Source organism: Galeopterus variegatus, unplaced genomic scaffold, assembly GCF_000696425.1.
Source record: "Galeopterus variegatus unplaced genomic scaffold, G_variegatus-3.0.2 Scaffold892, whole genome shotgun sequence".
In the NCBI taxonomy this organism is placed as follows: Eukaryota; Metazoa; Chordata; class Mammalia; order Dermoptera; family Cynocephalidae; genus Galeopterus; species Galeopterus variegatus.
The window spans coordinates 2,244-29,222 of NW_007727003.1; the positions used below are offsets into that span (position 1 = coordinate 2,244).

At 40.9% G+C, this 26,979-nt stretch overlaps 1 pseudogene; it reads left to right on the forward strand.

Annotated features, from left to right (window-relative positions):
• Nucleotides 1–20,894: 20,894 nt before the first annotated feature.
• On the forward strand, nt 20,895–23,677 carry LOC103590902 (annotated as a pseudogene).
• The last annotated feature ends 3,302 nt before the right edge of the window (nt 23,678–26,979 follow it).

A 26,979-nucleotide genomic window follows, 5' to 3' on the forward strand; every position in this document is an offset into this window, starting at 1 on the left:
AAAGGGTAAGAAATGAGCAAAATATATTTAAAACATCTAAACAAAAACTAACAAAATGACAGGAGTAAAACAATACCTGTCAGTAACAACCCTAAATGTAAATGGATTAAATTCCCCATTCAAAAGACAGAGACTAAATGATTGGATTAAAAAGCTAGATCAAACTATATGCTGTCTTCGAGAGAGTCCCCTCACCAGTGAAGACACACACAGATTAAAAGTGAGGGGATGCAAAAAGATATACCATGCAAATGGAAACCAAAAGCAAGCAGGAATAGCTATTCTTACATTGGATAAAATAGACATTAAACCAAAAACCATAAAAAGAGATAAAGGAAATCAATAACAAACAAAACTCTGGAAACTATACAATGCATGGAAACTAAACAACTGGCTCCTGCATGACCTATGGGTCCATGAAGAAATTAAAAATGAATTCAAAAAATTTCTTAAAACTAATAAAAATAAAGATACATCATACCAAAACCTGTGGGATACTGCAAAAGCAGTACTAACAGGGAAGTTTATTGCAATAAATGCTTACATCAAAGAATGGAAAGGCTTCAGATAAATGACATAATGCTACTCAAACAACTAAAAAAAAAAAAACAATCCAATCCTAAAAGTAGTATTTTTCAATATGAGTATGTGTAGAAAAACAACTGGAGGGAAATGAATCTAGATATTATTTATACTTGCTTGGAGGTAATGGGTTTATGAGTAATGTTCTTCTTTTTTTATTCTTATAACCAGAAGGCAAACTTTACCTTAAACAAATAAAAGCCAATACTTATCAACAGCATAAGTAAGGCAAGCACAAAGAGAAGAGTTTGCTTTACTGGATCAAAGAGAGTTAAAATCAGAGGAAGTTCAGTACCCTGGATAGCTCACCAAAAGTGCTGATGTTCTGGATGTGGGGCAAAAGCTGTCATCCTGAGAATGTGTGATTTATGTAGTTAGCTACATCTAACTAAAAGAACCTTATTATTAGAGCATCCTTGCCTTTTTCGTTGCCAGTTTTTCCCCTTGAAGCTATGGAATCAACCTCATTTTTTAAACTTTTTTTTGAAACAAGGAACCACATTTGTCTGAAGCTCAGTGACAGGGAGATTAAATCAAAAGAAGATGTTAACATCAACCAGCATCTTGGAGAGTAGGGTAATTCTAGCAGGAATTTATCCCACTTGCCTTAGCCCAAACACAGGGTTCAGAATTACTGTTTTGAGCTAGAGACTCTTCTAGATGTCATTAGCTTGTCAGCCTCACTCCTGAATATATATAATCCTCTTACAATGTTATTCAGGTTTCAATAGCAACTTTGATAAACAGCTTTTTTTTTATTATTATTTTACACTTACTTTCCTCCCTGTGAGGTCACTGTAAGAAAAATACTGATAAAGCAGAGGAAGTTTTAAATGAAAAAGTTTTCATGGGGTTGAAATGGAACTGCCCTAATGATGATTTTATGTACAATCATACTAAAAGAGGCCAAGATAAACAAGAATAGGGTTTTATATTAAATGAAGTTTTATTCCTTTTATTTTTTTTAATTTTAATTTTTACTTCTCAATATACATTGTAGTTGATTTTCATGACCCTTTACCTGTTCCTCTTCCCCCCTCACTCTTTCCCCTCCCCCCATACATCATATCTGTTCACTTGTCTTAAAAACTTCAAGGAATTGTTGTGATTGTTGTGTCTTCTTCCCCCCCTTTTTTGTTTGTGTGCTTATTTATTTATTCATTTATACTTAGCTCCCACAAATAATTGTGAAAATATGGTATTTCTCTTTCTCTGCCTGACTTGTTTCACTTAATATAATTTTCTCTAAGTCCATCCATGTTGTTGCAAATGGTAGTATTTCATTCTCTTATTTTTCTTCAGGATAATAATTTAATAAATGTTTTGGGGTTTGGGGCTTGTTTGTTTGTTTGTTTGTTTGTATATATTATATTTTATTTTATTTATCAAAATACATTGTAGTTGATTTTCATGCCCCTTTACCAGTTCCTGTCCACTTCTTCCCCCCCGCATCATATCTGTTCGTGTGACATAAACAGTTCAAGGAATTTTTGTGGTTATTCTGTCTTCTTACCCCTCACACCCTTGATTTGTGTGTTTACTTATTTATTTACTTTTAGCTCCAACAAATAAGTGAGAACATGTGGTATTTCTCTTTCTGTACCTGACTTGTTTCTCTTAGTATAATTTTCTCTAAGTCAATCCATATTGATGTGAATGATAGTATTTCATTCTTTTTTATAGCAGAGTAGTATTCTGTTCTGTAGATATACCACAGTTTCCCTGTCCAGTCGTTAGATGATGGACATTTGGGCTGGTTCCATCCCTTGGCTATTGTAAATAGAGCTGCAATAAACATTCGAGTACAGGTATCCCTTTGGCATGATGATTTCCATTCCTCTGGGTATATTCCCAACAGTGGATTAGCTGGGTCATAAGGTAGATCTATCTCTAATTGTTTGAGGAACTTCCATACCATTTTCCATAAAGGCTGCACCATTTTGAAGCCCCAACAACAGTGTATGAGAGTTCCTTTTACACCACAACCTCTTCAGCACTTACCATTCTCAGTCTTTTGGCTGTTAGTCATCCTAATTGGAGTGAGATGGTATGTGAAAGTGTTCTTGATTTGCTTTTCCCAGATGCTGAGTGAAGTTGAGCATTTTTTCATATGTGTGCTCACCATTCGTACATCTTCCTTTGAAAAATGCCCATTCAGTTCCTTTGCCCAATTTGTAATTGGGTTGTCTGTTTTTTCTTGTAAAGTTGTTGAGTTCCTTATATATTCTGGATACTAATCCTTTGTCAGATGTATATTTTGCAAATATTTGCTCCCACTCTGTTGGTTGTGTTTTTACTCTGTTGACTGTTGCTTTTGCTGCACACATTTTTAGTTTAATATAATCCCATTTGTTTATTTTTCCTATTGTTGCCTGTGCTTTTGGAGTCCTATTCATGAAGTCTGTACCCACTCCTACTTCCTGGAGTATTTCCCCTATGTTTTCTTTAAGGAGTTTTATTGTTTAAGGATAAATATTTAATTCTTTAATGCATTTTGAGTTCATTTTGGTATATGGTGAAAGGTAGGGGTCTAGTTTCATTCTCCTACATATGAGTATCCATATTTCCCAGCACCACTTGTTGAAAAGGTGGTCTCTTCCCCAGTCTGTAGATTTGCTGCCTTTGTCAAAGATCAGATTGCTGTACATGTATGGGTTGATTTCTGGGTTCTCTATTCATTGATCTATGTGTCTGTTTTTATGCCAGTACCATGCTGTTTTGGTTATTATACCTTTGTAATATAGTTTAAAGGCAGGTAGTGTTATGCCTCCAGCTTTATTTTATTTTATTTTATTTTATTTTATTTTATTTTATTTTTTTTGCTCAGGATTACTTTGGCTATGCATGGTCTTTTGTTATTCCATATAAATATCTAAATAGCTTTTTCCATCTCAGAGAAAAATTTCATTGGAATTTTGATGAGGATCGCATTGAATCTGTAGATCACTTTGGGTAATATGGACATTTTCACAATGTTAATTCCTCCAATCCAAGAGCAAGGGATATCTTTCCGTTTTCTTGTGTCCTCTTTAATTTCTCTCAACAGCAGTTTGTAGTTCTCTTCATAGTGATTTTTCACATCCTTGGTCAGCTTTATTCCTAAGTATTTTATTTTTTTGGTGGCTATTGTATATAGGCTAGCTTTCTTGATTTCTGTTGCTGCATGTTCACTGTTAGAGTATAGAAATGCTACTGATTTTTACGTGTTGATTTTGTATCCTGGAACTTTGCTGAAATCATTTATCAACTCTAGGAGTTTTTTTTTTTTTTTTTTTTTATAGAGGCTTTAGGCTGTTCAACATATATGAGCATACCAGCCACAAACAGGGATGGCTTGACAACATCCTTTCCAATCTGTATTCCCTTTATTTCCTTCTCTTCTCTGATTGCTCTGGCTAGTACTTCCAACACTATGTTGAATAAAAGTGGTGTGAGTGGGAATCCTTGTCTAGTTCCTGTTTTTAAGGGAAAAACTTTCAGCTTTTCCCCATTCAGGATGATATTGGCAGTGGGTTTATCATATATGGCTTTGATTATGTTTAGATACTTTCCATCTATGTCTTACTTGTAGAGAGTCTTTATCATGAACAAGTGTTGAATTTTATCAGATGCTTTTTCAGCATCTATAGAGATGATCATATGGTCCCTGTGTTTGATTTTAATGATATGGTGTATCACATTTATTGATTTGCATATGTTGAACCAACCTTGCATCCCTGGGATGAGTCCCATTTGATCATGGTGTATAATTTTGCATATGTGTTGCTGTATTCTGTTAGCTAGTATTTTGGTGAGGATTTTTGCATCTATATTCATCAAGGATGTTGGCCTGTAGTTTTCTATTTTTGATGCATCTTTGTCTGGTTTTGGTATCAGGGTGATGTTTGCCTCATAAACTCTGTTTCAATCTTTTGGAACAGTTTGTAGAGAATTGGTATCAGTTCCTCTTTGAAGGTTTCATAGAACTCAGCAATGAACCTGTCCGGTCCTGGACTTTTCTTTGTTGGGAGCCTTCTAATAACAGCTTCAATTTCTTTTATTGTTATTGGTCTGTTCAGATTTTCTATATCTTCTTGCCTCAGTTTTGGTAGTTTGTAGGCATCCAGAAATTTATCCATTTCCTCCAGATTTTCAAATTGGTTGGCATATAGGTGTTTATAGTAATCTCTAATGATTCCTTTTATTTCTGAGGTATCAGTTGCAATATCATCTTTTCCAGTTCTAATATTTGTTATTTGGGTCTTCTCTCTTCTTTTCTTAGTTAGCCTTGCTAAAGGTTTGTCAATTTTACTTATCTTTTTGGAAAACCAACTTTTTGTTTCATTGATCTTTTTGTATTGTTTTTTGGATTTCTATTTCCTTTAGTTCAGCTCTGATCTTAATTATTTCTGTCTACTAATTTTACGTTTGGATTGTTCTTGTTTTTCTAGATCTTTCATATGAAGTGTTAGGTTGTTTATTTGCCATCTTTCCATTCTTCTGAAGTAAGCATTTAATGTGATAAATTTTCCCTTTTGTGCTGCTTTTGCAGTATCCCACTGGTTTTGGTATGATGTATTATTATTTTCATTAGTTTCAAGACATTTTTTGATTTCCTGTTTAATTTCTTCTTGGACCCTGTAAAGCTAAGGCTAGGTCTCATACACACCTCAAGCCTGTTGTCCAGACTGGGTCACAAACCTTTCACACAGAGGTCCATGAGCTAGTTAATATGAAAAGGTCCTTGGAGCCATTAGTGAAGAAATAATAGGCTTTATTCAGAGCTAAGAGCAGCCAACCTAATATGGCTTACCCCAGCATCCTCTCAAAGCTTTGTGCATCTGCATCATTAGTCCTTTATACTCAAGTCAATAATTCAAAAAAAGAAAAAAACCACCAAGATGCACATGTGCAATCACACCTCCGATGCTTGGCCAGACTCTGCACATGTGAGGGGCCCTGACCAGTTTATTTTCTATATTTTCCCAACAACCCATCCCTGCTGGGTCCCTCGCCATAGTTCCTTGATGTTCCCTTAGCAAGGATAAATGACACTTACATTTATATTACCTATTGTCTGTTCAATATGCCTTAAGGCTTGTCCTGTAGTCTTGTCCTTTCAACTATTAGCCTCACATGTCTGGTTAGTAGTCATCATTGCTGTGATTTTCCTTGGGAATCCTGTAGTCATATTGATGGGCAGTTCAGTGCATATTCAGTAAGCCAACACATTGGTCATATGAACATATGTATGTACCCAGTTAACTCTGGTGCCTGCAGCCAGAACACAATGGGTGAAAAGACAGAAGGTTTATTGGTACCAATAGGGGAAGTTCTCACCCGTCTGGTAAGATACATACCAGTTTGCCATCCTGAGATAGGATGGTTGCAGGAATAGGTATCTTACCTGGGTTATGATATATTTAATCCGCTAACACTGTTGGATCTGTAGGTCCTACATGTAACAGTACAGGGGAACTCATAATTGGCCATAACGATAATATAAATGTGCCCTGTGGAATAGAACACTTATCTGTTCCAGGCCATGTTACCTTCACTCAAGGAAGCCAGGTGCTTGTCACCCAAGGTGAATCTTGCAAGTCTTCTTTTACTCTTTTCCTCCAAGGCCCTATTAGACCTACCCAGTGTATATGGGGGGGCTTGTGTTCTCCAAGGTCATTCGCATTGTACTGTCTCTCCCTGTCGTAAACAGGTCGGGGCTGGTAAGAGAATATTTCCATTATTGCTATATCCTGGCTTCAAAAGCTTATCTTTAGTAGTGACTGGCAGTTGTATAGGTGCTGCAGCCCCATGCAACAGAGCTTCCACTGGAGAGGGCCCACCCTTGCACGGTCCCTCATTTAGAATCCTGACTGTTGGCCATAGCTGCCATATCCAGCCCTTCAGGGGTGGGGGCTGGGTAGATAGACTTAGTCCCTTTTTTAAAAGACCATTATACCATTCAATAATTTCCACTGCCTGGGGATGATATGGCACATGTAACTTCCACTGAATAGCCAACTGTGAGGCCCACCTCTGAACCCCATGTCCAGTAAAGTGAGTTCCATTATCATTCTCTAAGACTACAGGCAGGCCATACATGGCCATAAGATTATTCAATGCCTTCACAGGGTTTACCTGGTCTGGAGCCTTGCAAAGCCATACAAACAGAAGACCAGTAGCTGTATCAACAACAGTGAAGATGTATCCAAAAATTCTCTGACCTTGGCAGTGGTCCAACAATGTCCACTTGCCATGAGTCAGGGGCACCCTTACTCGAGTTATTTGCCCATCTGTATGGGGCACCCACTGGGGGTGTGGACGTCTTGAGCACATACTGGACATGCATTCACTACATCTTCCCATTTTATAGGCAAGGCCGATCTTTGAGCCACCATCCATGCAATTTTGCTGTCAGCATGCTGCTTTCATCGATGTAACCACTGGGCTACATCAGCAGCTGGGGCTCTCTCCAGCCATCTTACCTTAGCCAAGGCTTCGGCTTCATCCTTTCCTGGACTGGCTAAGGAGAAGTGTCCTGTGACATGGAAAAGAGTTACTTCTTTCTCATGCCCCAGTTCCCATAACTGTTGACACATGACTTGTACCCACAGGGGTCAGTGACTTACCATCCACCATTGATATTTCCAAGTAGAGATCCAAAGGGTTAAACCTTCATACAGAGTCCAGCTGTCAGTACAGATGGTTAATGGCCCAGGCCCATTTTTATCACCATCCATACTGCTCTCAATTCAGCCCATTGACTGCTTTGCCCTGTGCCATTTTCATACCACATAGTATCTGTTAAGGGCTGGACAGCAACAGCTGTCCATGATGCTGAGGGTCCCATGCTAGAGCTATCTGTATACCAAGCTTGCTCTGTGATAGGTCACTGTCCCTCATGGAAAGGTGTAGACTCCACATCCATGGGTAAGGGTTGTGTCAAAGTTTCCTCCACAACCTCTATTGGGCCTAGCATAGTTTGCAACTCTTTGGACAGAGGACTCATTGACAGAGTGATGCTTTGTTCTATGTATGCTCCCCATTTAGACAGAATGGGAGTCTGAGCTATGCCTTTTTTAAGGTTGGTTGCCCACGTGTGCAGCCAACCTAGTATGAGGTATGTTGTCCTTACTAGGACTTTGGCAGTTCCTGTGATAGCTTCAGTGGCCATCAAGGCAGAATACACAGCTGCTAACTGTTTTTCTATTAGAGAATAGTGCACTTCAGCACCCTTCCAGAGCTGAGACCAGAATCCTACAGGTATTTGTAATTGGTCTTGTCTCTGCCGTAAACCCCACCTTAACCCTTCTTGGGTTATATGTATATCTAATTCAAAAGGCTTAGTGGCATCAGCCACTTGTAAAGCCTGTACTTGCTGTATTGCCCTTTTTACAGCCTGATAAGCCTGTTCTACTTCCTCAGTCCATTCCCAGAGGGCTCCTTTCTTTGTTAATGCATACAATGGGCATGCCATTTGGGCTATATGGTGTACAAAAGCTCTGAAATACCCCAGAAGTCCCAAATATGTCTGTAGCTGAGCTACAGTTGTGAATCAAGGGTATGCCTATATCTTGTCTATAATAGCTCCTGGAATGACTCTTGTCTTACCCGACCATACCACTCCTAAGAATTTGACAGACAGCCCAGGTCCTTCCACATTGGCTGTGTTCACAGCCTGCCCACATTGTTCCAAATGACTTAGCAGCATTGGAGCTACCCAGGTTAAATCTGTAAGAGAATCAGAGGTTAGTAATACATCAACAATGTAGTGAAACATTGTAACAATGCTGGGCCTAGTCCACTTGGCTAGATCCCCAGCCACTAAACCATGACAGATGGTTGGGCTATGCAGATAGCCTTGAGGCAATACTTGATAGTTCCACTGCCTCCCTTCCCATGTGAAGGCAAACTGATCTTGGCCATCAGCCAAGATTAGAATAGAGAAAAAAGCATTTGCAAGGTCCAATACATAATGATAAGTTCCCAGCTGAGTCATCAGCTGATCCATCAAGTCATGAACTGAAGGCACAGTTGCATGCAAAGGAGGCACTGCTTTGTTTAGTTCTTGATAATCTACAGTAATTCCCCAGGTACCATCAAGCTTTTTCACTGGCCATACCAGAGCATTAAATGGGCTGTGAGCTGGACGAATAATGTCAACTTTCTCTAACTCCAAAATAGTGGCACCTATCTCTGCATGTCCTCCCAGTAGGTGATACTGCTTTACATTAACTACATATCTTGCCTTGGGTAACACCTGTGTGTCATGTTTAGCATATCCCTGTAACACAAGCTTTACAGTCTGTATTCGCAGCCAAAACTCTCCAACTGTTGTTTACAGGTGCAAACCATAAAGTACATCCATACCCAAGATGTATTCAGCTACTAGGGATATATATATGCAGTATATACATGAAGGGGCAATCATCCTATGCCCAATGGCAATGACATAGTTTTAACTTTAATCATATGTCCTCCATAGCCATCTATACGAATCATGGCCCCTGGAAACTTATCTGGGTTGCCAAATATCAGGCTACATTCTGCGCCTGTATCCACCAACACTAAAACACACTGCACATTTTTCCTCAACCAATATATTGCCAATTCAGTGTGAGGCCTCCAGTCCTTGCCTGCCCCCAAAAGATGAGTACCTTGGCCTGCTCCCTAATCAAAACAGAATATTTCATCTACCTCCTCAGGAGTAACCAAAAGATCCTTTAAATCCGCTGCGTGTAACTTGCTACCTATTTCTGGACATTTAGTGAAATGCTGTTCAGGGCGCAATTGCTGCCACAAGGCAAACAGAACCGCATTTGGCTCCCAGTCAATTTTCTTGCTATCAACCCCTGCTGCAAGCAAGTCAAGCCACATCTGCTTATGGCTGGTCTTGCTTGGTCCCCTCAGGATAAAATCCTGAGCATTTCTTGGGGGTTTGATCTTAGCCACCTTTAAGACCCATTTTGCTTGTCTCCTACTCTCTACTTCACCCAAGCTGGCCATCATGGTCATTACTTCATGTATAGGACAACCAAGGTATGGGGCTAGTATGGCTATCAGTGACCCAAAGGACATTGATGGTGTATTTTGCAGCACTATGTCTCTCATGCTGCCTGTAGAACTTTCATCTTCTGGCCACAGGTGTTCACATTAAACATGGACTGCCACATCCCCATCTCCCAAATTATTTGAGTGAACTCAGCATACGTTTGCCATTTACTCACAATTTTAGGCAGTTCTCCAGCATTCACCCACGATTCAGGCAGCTGCATTCACCCATTCCATTAAAAAGTGATTACCTTGCCCTCATGCATATCTGTGGCTGTTCTGTAGCCACTGCCTCAGGGATGGGTGTATGGCAATGGAGGCCAATTTTTCCATCCCCTTACCTGAGCACATCACACCATTCACCCCTAGGTCCCATAACTGCAGCAGCCAAGCAGCCTGCTGGAACTGTCTCCCCAAGTCAACCAATTCAACCTGGGTATACAGGACATAGGTAGTGAATTGGGTCACCTGTGGATTGCCTGCCGGTTGTCTGCCTGGTCCCATAGGCTGCTCATGCTTCACTTTCTGATGCACAATAGGTCATGCCTAGAGATGCATGGTCTCCCCCAACTCACCACTGGGCTTTTCATCTTTCCTGGTGTGAGAGGCAGGAGTGGCTAGTCACTTCATGTCATACTCCAGAACATTTATCCATGCTTCCAACAACTCTGCTTTCTGCTTCAGATCTTGATCAGCTTGCAGTATAGTGAGTAGTAGCCAGGCTGCAATCAGCAGAAAAGTGACCACTGGTCACCACATACTCAGGGATAGTCACATTTCCTCCCCCTCCCAAGGGGCTGTCTGCTGCACTGCTTCATGGAGTGCCTGGTCTATGCTGACTTGCAATATAGTGAGCAGCAACCAGATCCCAGTCAACAGGAAAGTGGCCATAGTGCACAACATATTCAAGAGTAGCCACATTTCTTCCTTCTCCCAAGGGGCTTTTGGCTCCCATACCTGATCAGAATCCTGCTGCTGACTATGCCAATTATAAAGCTAGGGCTAGGTCTCACAGACCCCTTGAACCTGTTGTCCAGACTGGGTCACAAACCCTTCACATGCAGGCCTACAAGCTATGTAATAGGAAAAGGTCCTTGGAGCCATTAGTGAAAAAACAATAGGCTTTATTCAGAGAAAGAGAAGCTGACCTAATATGGCTTCCCAGAGCATCCTCTCAAAGCTTCATGCATCTGCACCGTTAGTCCTTTATACTCAAGTCCATAATTCAAAAGCAAGACACCCAGATGCACATGTGCAATCACACCTCAGATGCTCGGCAAGACTCTGAACACTTGAAGGGCCCTGACCATTTCTTTTTCTATATTTTCCCAAAAGACCCTTATGTCATTAAGTAGAATGCTATTTAATTTCCAAGTTTTTATATAGTTTCCAGAGTTTCATTTGTTATCAATTTCTAATTTTAATCCATTGTGATCTGAAAAAATACATGGAATTATTCCAATTTTTTGCATTTGTTGAGACTTGCTTTGTGACCTAACAAGTGGTCTGTCCTGCAGAATGTTCCATGTGCTGATGAGAAGAATGAATATTCTGAGGTTGTTGGATGGAATGTTCTGTAGGTATCTGCCAAGTCCAATTGGTCTAAAGTGTTGTTTAGATCTTGTGTTTCTCTATTGATTTATTGCCTAGATGATCTGTCCAATGTTGAGAGTGGGGTGTTTGGGTCCCCTGCTATTATGGTGTTAGTTTCCATGTCAGTCTTTAGATCTAATAGTGTTTGCTTTATAAATCTGGCTGCTTCTACATTGGGTGAGTATATATTTATGATTTTTATGTCTTCTTGATGGATAGATCCTTTTATCATTATATAGTGGCATTCTTTATCTCTTTTTATGGTTTTTGCTTTAAAGTCTATTTTATCTGATATAAGCATAGCTACTCCAGCTCATTTTTAATTTCTATTTGCATGATATATCTTTTTCTATCCTTTCACTCTTAGTTTATGAGTGTCTCTACAGGTCAGGTGAGTCTCTTGAAGGCAGCATATTGTTGGGCCCATCTTTTAAATCCAGTCAGTCAGTCTGTGTCTTTTGAATGGGGGATTTAATCCCTTTACATTTAGAGTTATATTGGAAGATGTTGATTTACCCCTACTATTTTATTGATTTTTATTTAGATGTCTTAAGTACCTTTAGTTACTTTCTTTCTACTTTTCTGTTTGTCTTCTGTATTTATTGGTTTCTTGGTATGGTAGATAAACTATTTTTTCCTTTATTGTTAGCATTTTTGTTTTGTTGGTAGGTTTTGTTCTTTCTTGAGTATTTGTGGCAGTGATGGGTTTTTTTGTGGTTTCAAACCCAGTACTTCCTTGAGAATTACTTGTAAGGCTGGTCTTGTGGTAGCAAACTCCCACAGTTACTCTTTGTCTGAGAAACATACTATTTGTCCTTCATTTTGGAAGGATAGCCTTGCTGGGTAAAGTATTCTTGGCTGGCAGTTTTTGTCCCTTAGTGTTTTGAATATATCATCCCATTCTTTTCTGGATTTGGGGTTTCTGATGAAAAGTCTGATGTTATCCTCATTGGGGCTCCCTTATAAGTGACTTGCCACTTCTCTCTTGCAGCTTTTAAGATTCTCTCTTTGTCTTTGAGTTTTGCCAGTTGGACTATCACATGTCTTGGAGAGGATCTTTTTGGGTTGAACATGTTTGGGGGTCTTTGGGCCTCCTGAATCTGGAGATCTGTGACTTTCCCTATACCTGGGAAATTTTCTGCTATTATTTCATTGAATATGTTTTCAATGCCATTTCCTTTTCCTCCCCTTCTGGAATACCCTGATTTGGATATTTGAGCACTTAAGGTTGTCTGTTATTTCTCTTAGATTTCTTTCAATTAAAAAAATTTTTTTTTCTTTTTTCTGGTCTGCCTGTGTAAATTCAAACAGCATGTCTTCAAGGTCAGAAAATTCTAGCCTGCTGGTTAGACTCTCTGTTGTGGTATTTATTTCATTGAATAAATCCTTCAGCTCTATAAGCTCTGCTACATTCTTTTTCAAGGCATTGATTTCTTTGTTCATTTGTTCTTTCAGATCCTGTATATGTTTCTCATTTCATTGTGTTGTCTGCATTTTCTTTTATTTCATTTAGTTTCCTTAGAATTGTTGCTCTAAATTCCTTGTCAGTCATGTCAAAGACTTCCTGTTCTACAGAATTCTGAGAATTATTATTTTCCTTTGGTGGTGATGTACTTTCTTGATTTTTCTTATTTCTGTTGTCTTTCCTTTCGTGCTTTGTCATTATGGCAGGGTGTATCACAGTCCACTCATTTCACCCTGATGTCTGCCTTGGATCCTGAAATGACTTCCAATTCTGGGCAGTAGGAACTAGCTTTGGCTGGGGGTCCCACAGTGCCTGCCTGTTCTAGTGCAACTGACTCAGGGTGTGTGGGCCCAGCAGCTCTCAAGCCTCTCCATGCAGCAGTGACTGGACTGAGCTGGGGTTCCCATGCCACCTGTTTTTTCTAGTGCTGTTGACTCAGGGTGTGTGGACCCAGTGGTTTTCAGCCCTCTCTGTGCAGTGGGGACTGGCCTGGACTGGGGGTCCCATGGCACCTGCCTCTTCCAGCACAGCTGACTTGGGTCATGTGAGCCTGGCAACTCTCAGGCCTCTCTAAGCAGCGAGGACCAACCTGGGCTGGAGGTACTGCAGCACCTGCCTTTTCCAGCATGGCTGACTCAGGGCAAGTGTGCCCCGTGGCTCTCAGGCCTCTCTGGGAAGCAGGCACTGGCCTGGACTGGAGCCCCATGGTGCACGACTCCTGCCTGTTCCAGTGCAGATCTCAGGCCTCCTGTTGTTACTTTTTAATAGTTGCAAATTGGTCTATTTGTGGGAGAGAGCAACACTAGGAACCATCTACTCCACCAGCTTGACCAGAACCCAATGTTAACTGAAGTTTTAAAAGATTGAAAATCTTATGGGAAGCAGAGAGTCAACTGAATAGTTTCTCCTTCTAAAGTAGGTTGGATAATCACAATTAACAAGGGAGAAATTCTCAGGAGATCTTTAAAAAAATAGATGTGTAATGGCCTACACATCCCCTAAAGCCATCTTGCAATGATGAAAACAACCTCATGCTAAGATTAGTGAATCAGAAAGACCCAAAAGAGTCTGGGTTCATGCGCCATCTTTGATCTGTGGTATCACCCTTGGAGTTCTTGCTTCCAAACTTTTCATTATTTTAGAAAAAATAAAGCTAGGATTTTTTGAGGCACTTCATTGTCTTCAACTCACCCCTAAATGTGTTCTTCTTAAGAATTTTGGGTAGTCACTACTATAAAACATTGTTGCTCTTCCTTTTTTTAATATGCATACTTTTATTGGTTATGAATATCCATGAGATACAAAGCTGATTGTCATCCCTCATGCTATTGCTCTTTCTTGAAATGGGTTCAATGAACTGGGTTCATTAAGTACTTAGTATTTATTTAGTATCTAATTATATATGCTAAGTACTGTGCGACACCCTACAAATACAAAGAAGATTGTTCTGAGCTTTCTGAAGTGCACCTTCCTTGCCTTTCAACTTTTGGGAGGCTGTGATGGAATAGGTATTTTCATTTCTTAATCAGTCTTCATAAGTTGCAGAGCAACAAGAGAGTACTGCAGGCTTGGGAACACAGTCATGCCATCGCTCAATGACAAAGATACATTCCAAGAAATGCATTGTTAGGTGATTTCATCACTGTGCAAAACAGTATTATGAAAGGGAACAGCAATGAATTTTTCTATTATCTACACCGGCCACTAGGTTGCATGAACAGGAGCCCTCTAATTGTGTTACTAGGTCTTTCTGTACCTCACTTTCCTCAGCTGTGAAATGGAGACTAGAATAATACCACCCCACACAAAGTTATGAAAATTAAATTACCAGTAAGGATTGTGCCTGGCTCTCACCAAGCAGTCAGCTATTATGTTGCTATTGGGATGGGTGGGAATCATTTAAAAATGTAAGAATTCTAATGTAGACAACAAGACTTTCACTTGGAGTTAGACCTAATTTGTCAAATGCTTGGCTTTCTATCTTAAAGGTCTGAGCTACCTTTGGAAGGGTTACCCCATGGGTAAGCCAGGCACTCCTCCTCAACATATTTTGCAGTAGGTTTGTTTACACCAGCATCACCACAGACATGTGAGTAATGCATTGTGCTACGATGTTACCACAGCAATGACTCACTAGGTAGTAGAAATTTTTCAGCTCCATAATAATCTTATGGGACTACTGTCATATATGCTGTCCATTGTTGACTGAAATGTCATCATGTGGTGTGTGACTGTAACTTTAAAGAGCAGATGCTGACTCTGATCACAATGTTTCATTGATCTGATAGTAGGAAATTGATATAATATAGTCCTTAGAAGTATGGACTCTGGAGTCAGGGTAAGAGGTTCAAATTATGGCTCTATCACATACCTGAGTCATAAGACCTGAGCCAAAAACTTGACCTACTAAACCTCAGATTCCTGATGTGTAAAATGCGAATAACAATAGTACCAACTTCAAAGAGTTATTGTGTGGAATGAATCATCTAATGTACATAAAGCACTCAGCACAGTCCCTGGCACATGCTAAGTGCTTAAAATAGGAGGTATTATTATCATTATTATTTAAGCAGAAACACAAAAATATAATTATTGCCTAAATGCATTAGGGGAAGAGATGAATCATGGACTGTGCAGCAGGATGAGGAACAGATGGAGTGAATCGGGGGAGACTTCATGAAACAGCTATACTTCAGCAGCACCAAGCTTATGTTGGGCCAATTTTAAGTCAGTTTCCCCCAAAGTGACTGTCAACATCAGGGATCTAAAAAAAAAAAAAAAGAAAAAGAAACCTGTTTAACCACATTCCATTCTAGCCATCAACCAAGTTGTTGGCTGCAGTGAGTAATGCATGTCCTGGGCGAGCTCTGAGACTCGGCTGCCACGTGTCTATGTTGTGCACCCCCTAAGGGTGTTCATTAGAAATATGAGTAGTATATCATCTCTTCAAAGAAGGAAAGGGCCTTACCTGAAACTGCCCTGTCATTCACACTCCCTCAGAAACCCACATTCTGGTAATTTAAAGAAGCTGCCCATAGAGGATTGTATTTAGTAACTCTAGTAGTATGTAGGGGAAGAGCTGAATCCTAAATCTTAATTATATAATACATAATCATTGGGCCATTTTCTCATTAAAACCAGATAAGCCTAAATAAATCTGCATTCCCTTGGTGTTTAACACTCTTAACTTTTAATGACATCCCTCAGGATTTCACGTCAATTTTAACAAAGAAAAAAGTACAAAACTTTAAAGTAATGATGGAACTGATTATAACTAATTGTCTAATTCCCTCCCTTTGCTGGCATATTCTAAGATCATCAATTGTTAAGAGCTATCAACTCTACTCTCTTCTCAGACCAGGCTATCCCAGGTTGAAGGATGGAGATGTCTGGGGAAAAAATGCCCCCTCTGTCTGCGCCCCCTTTACCAACCTTACCTCTCTCGTTCATATGCATGGGGTAGGAAGGTTCCTGGTGATTACCTGAGTTATACTCTTTTTAAAGGGCTGAAGTAAGTAGCTGAAAGGTTTCTTCATCGGTTCAACCATGGCAGAGTTCTGAGATGCCTTCTCATCAATTCTTTGTATCTCTCTACAATAATTACAAAATTACTGTAGCATCACCAAGAATCATAGCAATTTGTTTAAAACCCTTTGACAACTATACACAAAAGCAGAAATGGAGAGGCAAGGGTTTCTTCATCCCTCATTGAGGAGGAAAATCTCAGCATTCCTCCAGAAGACTGCTTCTTACGTCTGAGCCAAGATTAGGCTGTCTTACATACAAAGCTTTGGCACTTGACTCCTCAGAGTAATTCTAACTTGTATCATTTTTTGAAAACTTTAATGTCAAAACATCCTCGCATCTGAATTTCTTGACCTCCTCTTTTTTTCAGACACTGTATTCCTGACCCAACCTTCTACTTTATCACCTCGGAAATGAAAAATGACGGTGACTAAAGTTTCATGCCCTTCAGCTTCTCTCACTCTCTTACTACCATTATACCTACAGTTTGATAGTGACATTCAATCACTTTGCCTTTGCCCCTTGTCCTCAAAGTTTAAATCCCCTCCAATTCTTGCTTTTTCCCCTCTCCAGTGTAGAAACTCACTGTGTCACTATTAACCCTCTCTTTTCAGCATCCTCAATTCTTCTGCCTCAGAGTCTTCCTGTGAAATCTGCCTAATGTGAATTGATCCACCACATGGCCCTTCTACTCCTATTTGGACTGGTGGAGAATGTAACACAAACATGCATTTTGGTGCCACTTCAAAATATGGTATCCAGGGCCGGCCCGGTGGCGCACTGCTACAGTGCACCACTTGGGAGCGCGGTGGCGCTCCCGCCGAGGGTTTGGATCCCACATACAGACCGGTTCCTGCTCACTGGCTGAGCGAGGTGCGGGGGCAACACCGAGGGTTGCAATCCCGTTGCCGGTCCCAGTCCAGTGCGGGCATCCGTTGCCGGACACGAAAAAAGACAAAAAAATATATATATATATGGTATCCACATCTTGGGCAGAGGGGGTGGTGGTCAGCTTTATGAGTATGCATAATCGATAAAAAATATACATACGGTATCTCCACTACATTACTTTCCAATTCTCTTATGCACCAGAAGTCAGTCTCTTCTAATATTTTCAGTGTCTATTCAAATCTTTACTTCTCTGCTCAGCCCCAAACATCACATCTGTTTTTGACCTCTTGGCAAACAGGCCTATGTCAACTTTATGGAAAAAATAGAAACAGTGCACAGAAGTAACAATAATCATTCACACACATTATTCAAATAATCAGTCTACAAGAGTCTTCAGTTTGTTTTATGTATAGGGAAGTTTTTGAGGCATTCTTAAAAAAAGAAAGCAAACAATAACACAACAACAAATCATTTATATTTTTATTTGCATAGATGTGTCTGCAATTTACCATGAAATGCATAAAAAATAAGAATGATTATTAAATAAATAGAGGAATAATAGATGAATAATTACAAGTATCATAAAATGTTATTGATAGAATCTAGGTGGTGGATATACAGATGGTCATTGTAAAAATTATTTCAACTCTTCTGAAAGTTTGAGCCATTTTCACAAGAAAATGTTGGGAATCAATTTATATCTTCAGAAATCAGAGATACCCACTTGAATATTATTATCCAGGGACTACCAATTATTCAACAACATATAAAAGCAGATTTTAGGTTACATTTCATAGGCCACAGCAGTCACTTCTGAAGTAGGCCATCACCAAAATCTCCATAGTTGTAGACACAACGGAAGGCAACATTTGTTAGCTAGTTTGTTAGGTAGTTATCCAACAGAAAAGAAAATGGAATGGTTACAACCTTAAAATGTGGTCACAAGTCCCTACACTGGACAAAATAGTAGGTTTGATATCATTTTAAGGTTTTCAGTCCTTAACTCTATCTTAAATCTTTTTCCTAAATGGCTTTATTGTTTAGAATTCCACTTTATTTCATTTCTGCATCCACAGTTCTTTCCTCCCTCCTGTCTTTTCAGAATTTCCTTCACGAGGAGTTGCTAATTAGAGGATCATATTCTCAAAGTTCCTCCCATGAATTCTATTTGTTAGCACTGGATGAAAGAGAGAAGGTTAAAGGAAAACTAAAGGCATACAAATAAAAAGAAAAATATAGGATTTTACTAACTGAAATATGGGACAAACAATAGTCTACTTCATCAGTAGGGTCAGGTCTAGGAGCAACAAAGAAAAAAAAAAGGTTTCTGGGAGAGAGCAGAGGAAAGGGCAAGTTTAAAGAAGTAGAACATAGATATTTACCAAATGGGTCTACAATAATAGTTAAGCTGCCTTAAATTACTTTGGGAATAAGATAACGCATATATAAACTGTTGATTTTTATGTTTGTTTTTCCTCATGAGAATTATAAATCTATAGATATTGTGCTCTGGCCATGAGATTAGGAGCCGCAGGTCATGCTAAGGTGAGAGGGGACAGAGAATGGTCAGGAGGGGTCCAGAAAACAGCAACCTGTTCTTTCCCTCCCATGGGTGAACTTTCTATAAACAGAATAATTCACCATTAGATCACATTCCTTAATTTGTACTCCTTGGGTTTCCTTCTCTTCTTCCTTCCATGTACGCATGTATCTGCTCATTCATTTCCTTCATCTTCACGTAGCACTCCATCCTCCTCCTCACATAGGGAATGCTCCAGCATATTTAATCCGTGTCTTCCTCTTTTTATGAGTTCATGCCAAATGTTTCAATTTACCTAAATGATGTTGTTGTATGACACATATATAATACATTATATATCTAATATATATATATATATATATATCATATATATGTAGTCTTTCATACTTATTTCATTCGGGACTGTGTTTTTAAGATTCGTACAACCTTTCATATATGTAGAAGCAGTTGCTTCTAACTGCTACTGAGTACTTCACCCCTCAAGTATTAAAAGCAGCCTCTGGTGCAGATATTCATCATGGTATGTGATGGGCATTTTCCTGCAGACTGTTTTCTGGGGCGCCTTCATCGTTCTAGCCACCTCCCAGGAAGACAGGCCTTGAGAACTCCTTCAGGACCTATCCACCCTAGAACTCAGCTTCACCATCCCAAGCTGCTGAGGTCAAGACTCTTTTATAGTGGATACAATACAGTGGTAGAACCTCTTCTCTGGGGCACAGTGAAATCTTACCTGTTGGTAACTTTGGGGGATTCCTTTGAAAACTTGATGAAATTTATGAATTCTCTCCATGTCTAAAAGGCCATTTGTACATACATAAAAAAGTTTGCCCTTAATTTCAGAAGATTGACTTTTGGAATCCTATCCATATACCTCTAAAGGTTTGATAATCCCTGTCCTAGGGTTGTTTGCAAGTGTTCAAGGCGAGAAAATACAAATTAAGTTGAGGATAAAGTTTTTAAGAAAGATCAGAGATAATTTCTTAAGTTATTTTAAAGAGTGCAATATGCAAAATGTCATTATGAGTCAGTCAAGTTTAGTTGTTTCTTAAAGATATTTTAAGTCATATTTATTGAGATATAATTTTTTATGGTAAAATTCACCTTTTGTGAGTTTACATATTGATAAGTTTTAACAAATGTATGCTTCATGTAACTACCACCACAATAAAAATAGGGAAAAAAAATTTTCTATCATTCCAGAAAGTTCCTTTGGACCTTTTTTCAGCTTGTTTACTCCTTCCCCTCCCCCCACCTTGAACCACTTGATCTGGTTTCTGTATCTATAGTTCTGCCCTTTACAAAAAATCATATACATGGAATTATGAAATTTGTAGCCTTTTGTTTCTGGCTTTCAAGTAGCATTATGCTTTGGAGATTCATCTATGTTGTTGCAACTTATCAGTAGTTATTTCCTTTTTATTGCTGAGATGTATTCCATTGTGTGAATATGTCATAATTTATTTATTCACAAGTTTGGACATTTGGGTTGCTTCTAGCTTGGGATATTATTTATAAAGCTGCTATAAATATTTGTGTACGGGTCTTTGTGTAGACTTACATTTTTATTTCTCATGGGTAAATTCTTAGGAGAGGGAATTTTGGATCATATGGCAAATACATGTCTAACTTAGAAACTTCCTTAAAGATATTTTAAGAGAAAAATATCTCTGAAAAAATTTTATTACATGCCTGAAAAATACTCAACTTAATGCTTTTGAGCTTCCTTCTCCAGGCTTGCTCAGGCCCCGGCATTCTCTGCTGTAGGCAGCGACCTCAGTGCAGAGGGGAAGGCGTCCAGGATGCGGCGCGGGGCGGCCCGGTGCCCACCCTCCCTCCTGGTCACAGCAGCCGTGGCGGCCGCGGGGACCCGACCAAGGCCGGGGACGGGGCCCGAACCGCGGTAGCAGCAGCAGAGGCTGGAGGGGTGGCCTGAAGGCCGGCGGGCACCTGGGTGCGGGGACTCAGAGCCGCTCCGCACCGCCCGGCCCCTCTCGGCCCCGGCCCCACGAGGCCCCACGAGGCCCCACGAGCGGCGGCGGTGGCGGAAGGCGCTCAGCGCCCAGTCGCTTCGCTGACTACGTTGTCATCTGCGGGCTGGACACCGAGACCTGGCTGAAGCCGGGCGAGCTGTCGGATTACCAGAGACGGATGACTGTGGTGGAGACCATTGATTACAGCTCGCGTGTTTCTTTCCAGTTGTAGTATGTCTATGTCCATATTCTCCCAGCTTCTCTCCTGCGTTTCTTAGATGCACCAGTTTCATACCTGATGGGCTTGCATTTCAATCGCCTGTATGACTGGTCAAAGCTGGAGCTGCCTCAAGAGGCTAACCTCTGCTTTGTGGACATTGACAATCACTTCACTGAGTTGCCAGAGGACTTGCCTCAGTTTCCCAATGAACTGGAGTTTGTCCAGGAAGTGTCTGAGATTCTCATGGCATTTGGCATTCCCCCTGAAGAGAACCTTCACTGCAGTGAGAGCACCTCCAAGCTGAAGAGGCTTCGGGCCTCAGAGCTTGTCTCTGACATGAGGAATAGGAACATTGCTGGATCCCCTTTGTATTCTTACCGGCTCCTCAAGGAGAATGAAATTATCGCCTGTCTGCAAGCCTTAATCAAGAGGATTGGGGTGAGACTGGAAAAGCTGGAAGTGTACGAAGACCACAGCAGAAATTAGAATCTCAAAGTTCAGTGAGACTACGAAGAACTCAGGATTTACCAGCTAAACATTCAGATCCCAGAAGGTTTTGCAAATTGTTTTGCTCAGATATTTGCAGATTATGAGGTGTTTGTCATTCAGCCCAGCCAGGATAAGGAATCCTGGTTTACCAACAGGGAGCAGATGCAAAACTTTGATAAAGCATCAGTTCTGTCAAATCAGCCTGTGCCCTACCTGCCCTTCCTGTAAAGATTACTGGAGACCTGGAGATGTTTGCTTCTTTCATTGATAACAAAATCATGTGTCATGATGATGGTGATAAAGACCCTGTGCTCTGGGTATTTGATTCCTGAGTAGACAAGTTCAGGCTGTTGAATGTTCGAACACCTACTCACCTACTCTTACCACTGTGGGTGAAGCAGAGAAAGCAATTGGGCTACACTTGGCAAAGTTAACCATACTGCAGTTCATCTACATTTACTTGACATGAAGATCAGACAAGGGAAGTGTGAACCAGGTTTCTTCCCTAAGCTGCAGTCTGATGTACTTTCCATCGGACCACCCAGCAACAGGTGGACGAAAAGGAATGCCCCTGCCCAGTGGAGGTGGAAAGATGGCAGAAGCAGCACACAGGACACCTGTGTTTAGATAATGACCAGAGAGAGAAGTACATCCAGGAAGCCAGGAATATGGGCAGCACCATTTGCCAGCCCAAACTATCCAACCTCTCTCCATCAGTGACTGCCTAAACCAATTGGAAGTTCGTAGAAGGCCTGCTGAAAGAATGCCTCAACAAGACCAAGAGGATGCTGGTGGAGAAAATGGGCCAAGGGGCTATGGAGCTAGGACACGGGGAGGTGAACATCACAAGGGTGGAAGAGAACACCTTGATTGGCCTTTGTGACCTCCTGGACAGGATCTGGAGCCCTACAAATGAAACAGGGGAGATCAGCCTTGTGGTCCCACCTGATACATTATCAGGAAAACCGGCAGAGAAAACTCACATCAGGAAGCCTGAGTACCTCAGGAGTACTTCTTGATTCAGAATGGGTGAAGTCTGATGCCAGCTCAGTCATGTCTCCCCTGAGGATCTCCCTGATTCAGGATATGAGGCACATCCAGAATATTGGAGAAATCAAGACTGATGTGGGAATGGCCAGAGCATGGGTGTGACTGTCTATGGGGGAAAAGTTACTATCCAGACACCTGAAGCAGCTTCTCTCAGACCATGAGCTCACCAAAAAGTCATACAAGTGCTATGCCTCCCTGTGCTGTGACGACAAGAAGGAGCAGTTCCTCCATCATCTCCTCTCTTTCAGTGCCATCAACTACTTTTGCTTCACTGTCTTCACAACTATCCTGATCCCATACCACATTCTGATTATACTGAGTGAGAAGCTGCAGGGCTCCATGTGCACTACCAACCTATAGATCTGTACCTTGGGAGAACTGGGTGAAAAACAGATCCTACAGATTCCCAAGAATGTGCCAAAGATGACCTTTGAGTGTCAGAACTTGGGGAAGCTCACTACTGTCCAGATTGGCCATGATAACTCTAGGCTGTGGGCTAAACGGCTAGTAAAGTATGTGATGGTCAGGAATGAGATCACAGAACCTACCTACAAGTTCCCGTGTGGCTGGTGGTTGAGGAAGGGCTTGGCTGGTGGTTGAGGAAGGGATTGGATGATGGGAGCCTGGAGTGGGTCCTAGTCGGGGAGCTGCTCACATCCCAGCCTGTGGTGGACAAGAGGCCATGCAGGATCCCGCTGCTGCAGCAGTCCCCCAGCATCATCCAGAGGCTTGTTACCATCTCAACTACCAGCAAGTCCGAGCTGAGCACTGGGCAGATGCAGAAGTCCATCGGGGAGGCAGCCAATGGCATTGTGAAGCGCTTCAATAAGCCTGAGAAAGAGCAAGGCAGTCTGAGGCTGTTGCTTTGTGGAGAGTGCCGCCTTGTCTCAGCCCTGGAACAAGCTTCCCAGCACAGATTTAAATCACCTCACCTCTTCAAAAATGTCTTCATTTGGGATTTCCTGGAAAAAGCACCAACCTGTTATGAGACATTGGAGCAGAATGAAGTAGTCCCTGAGGAAAACTGGCATACAAGGGCCCAGGACTTCTGCCGATTTGTCACTGCATTCAACAGCACTACCTCGAACATCAGCAAGGATGGCAAGTTTCAGATGCTGGGGTGCTTGGGAACCAGGGACCGCCTCCTGCACCACTGGATTGTCCTGCTGGTGGACTGCGCCATCACCGCACATGTGTATGAGGAGGCGGAGCTGATCAAAGACCATACCCTTGTTTGTCATTCCTTGATCCGCGTGCTGCAGACAATGCAGGAGTTCAAAATCACGCTGGAGACGTCCCTTGTTAAGGGCCTCGACATCTGACCTGCCAGCACCAGCCAGCACAGGGCTAAGGACTCACCCAGCAGCTCGACCCTTCTTCCCGAAGGGACTGAAGAGAGTTGTGCAGGGGCCGGAGAGGAGCTGTACGCTCACTGTAAAACGAAAACTAGAGGATTTGGGGAATGAATAATCTATTTCGGAGTTTATTCGCCGATTTGCTTTTTACAGACTCTAATGTGAAAGTGGTACGGAGAGGGAGCGAGAGGCTGGTGCCGCTTGTTTGGAAGCTGGCGCCCTCCCTGGCTGTGGCGGCGCCGGGAGCCTGCAGCCTCCTAGACCGAACCTGCGGCGGCGCCGCGTGCGGGGTCGTTCCGCTTCCTCGCCCGGTCGCGTTTATGAGGCCGATCCGCATCGTTTTTAAACTAACGTTTTCTATATTAATATTCTTATGGATATTTGGCTTTCGCGGGCCACACACAGGTGTGCTGAGCGGGAAGCCCCACGCTCTAATCAGAGAGATTTTAGCGGTGCCTCTAAGTAAGCACTGATGAGTCAGTCTCACATCTTTTCTGTTTTTGAAAGCATTATTTGGGAAGGAGACATGTCGGGACGTGTCATCGTGCGGAAAAACACATTTCCTTCTGGCACGCAGTTTACACAGAAGTAAACATAAACATGCTTTAACAGGTTCTTTTCTTTTTCTTTTTTTTAAGAAAAAGCTTATTACAACCTAACTGGCTATGTTGTTATTGTTAAGTTTATGTTGTTTTGCAACTTAGAAACCAGCTACGGTATGGCCCACTTAATAAAAAACCTGAAACAAAAAAAATCTTTGAGATGTTGGGCAGTTACTTAAGATTTCTCATCAGTTGTGTCATCAGTAATGTGATGATAACATCTCCTTTGTAGGGCTGATAATATAATTGATGAGATAGCTAAATAAAACATTAATGTGCTAATATACATAAAGGATTAATAAATTAACCCTCTATGCAATGAATAGCATATTGGACACTCAAAAATGTTATATACATACAATGCAACTTTGACTCTCTATCTCCATCTGGTGGGAGCACATAAAATTTTAGAGGTAGGTTCTATAGAACAGATGGAACCCATTGGAGGATAAAATCTCACAAACTATTCTCCAAGATTGTTGACTGATGATCTCAGGAAGTCCAAAGTCCTACTTGTAAAAAGCCTCTACCAATATTTGAGCCATTCTGCATCTGTAAAGGGGAAAAGGTACCCCACATGGACCCACTGGCACAGCCAATAGGGAAACCATGGCCCTTCCTGAGGCGTTCCAGGGCATACGTTACACTTTCCACGTGTCTTTTCTCAGAAGTCTCAGTGTAGGGCCATCCACCATATCTCAACAGATTTTCAGGATCATGTTGAGCCTACTGTGTGCTTCAGTAGCTTTATGATTATTACAGCTTAGTGCTCTTGAAGATCGAGGCCCAGTAGATAGTTGGGGAGTGAATTTGTGTATGGAAATAATACTTTAAGAGATAAATTCCCTAGAAGTGAAGGGGTAAGGATAAAATGAAACATAACAGCCACTCCATAATATATGGGCATAAGGGCAGAAAGCCAAGAATTATTGGCAGCTGGAGTAAAGATGTGATATAGTCCCAGCTCCATCAATTTATTCATCGGACAAATATTTTTTGAATACCTCTTATGTAGGTCAGAAACTTGCTGGATGAATGGGCAATTGAATGCATATTGAGCCTGGAAGCAAATATCCAACAGTCAGCTTCATAAGCATGATTCTTATGTGAAGCCAGGTAGAAATGGCCTCAGAATTCCATGGATGGCATCCCCCAGTGATCAGGCAAATCCCAGGCAGTCTATGCTCTGCTACTCCTCCCTCTGCTGAGCTTGTCTATTGCAATGCATACAAATCATGCTGCCCACTGGCTTTCTGGCATCTAGGGGATATCAAACCCTATACGATGAGAATTTTAAGTAAGGCCAGGGAGCTGAAGTTTGGAGGATGCCTTGGAGCAGTTCAGAGAGTTGATGTGGCTTAGACCATCAGACTATCAACCACCAGCCATTGCCCAACTCTTATAACACTCCTTTAACCCAGCAGTCTCAGTCTTGTTGCAGAGGATAAAATCCATTGCCACCATCCCCCGCCAAAACACACACTTACTTAGCCTCCATTTCTAGATTTTAAGGAAAACAAGAATGACAGGGGTAGCCATCTATTTGTGGTAGATGTTGACAAATTGTTTTCCATGGAGGTCAAAGAATTTACATTCTATTAGCAATATAGAAGAATATCTGCTTCTCTAGAGCCCCACCAATATATACCAACCTTTGTTATCTGTGTTAATCTGAGAATTAAATAAAACGTATCTTACTATATTTTTAGCTTTTATTTCTCCCTGTGCAAATACTAAGAGACAGTACAGAGTAGTGGTGGTGTCTATGGTCAGGCTGCCTGAGACAGAATCCTCATTATACCACCTACTAAATTACATTAACTAGCTAAATGTATTTGGGAAAGTGTCTTAACCTCTCCATGCAATAATTTCCTCATCTAGAAAACGGAGATGATAAAAGGGCCTACTCCAAAAAAAGTTGTGGGGATGTACAGATCCTGGCACATAGGAAGTGCTTAATAAACACTACCTATTATGAGGGAAATTCGGCAGCTTTCTAATTTGTTTAAAGGCCTTCTAATCTTTTTTTTTTTTCTTTCTTTTTCTGCTAACTGCTTTAAATTTACCCATTTTCTTCTTAGGCTATTGGCATCTTAATACATTTTAGAAATTAGCCCCTTGTATATGCTATAAATTGCAAGTATATTTTCTAAGCTTATAATTTATTTGACTTTGTTTTGGTGTGTTTATTTTATGTCTTCTGGTTTTAAATTATAGTTTGGGATTACAAAAAAAAAAAATCCTGTGTGTTTCATCAGATGTATAACAATACTTCACATTCTATCTTCTTTGTCTTCTTTTTATTTTTATTTTTTCTTTTCCATATCTTCATCCTTACTTGCTGCATTATGGATCATTTCTTCAATGATAGCTTTCGCTAGATCTCTCTTCAGCTGAATTGGTATACTAACTCACCTATTGAATTCTAAATTTGATTAACCATATTTTTTCATATCTAGAATTTATCTTTCCTTCTTTTTCAATTTACTGACTCTTTTTCCACCATGTCCTTCTCTTGCCTTGTGGAATTTACTTCTTCTCTTTCTCTTTGAGCTTACCTAGTTTGAAGACTCTCTGAGTTTGTTCTACTCACAGTAGTTCTTTGTGTGCACTCTCTACCACTCCCTCTCAAGGCATTTTGTTTCCTTACATGATTTGTAATTTTTA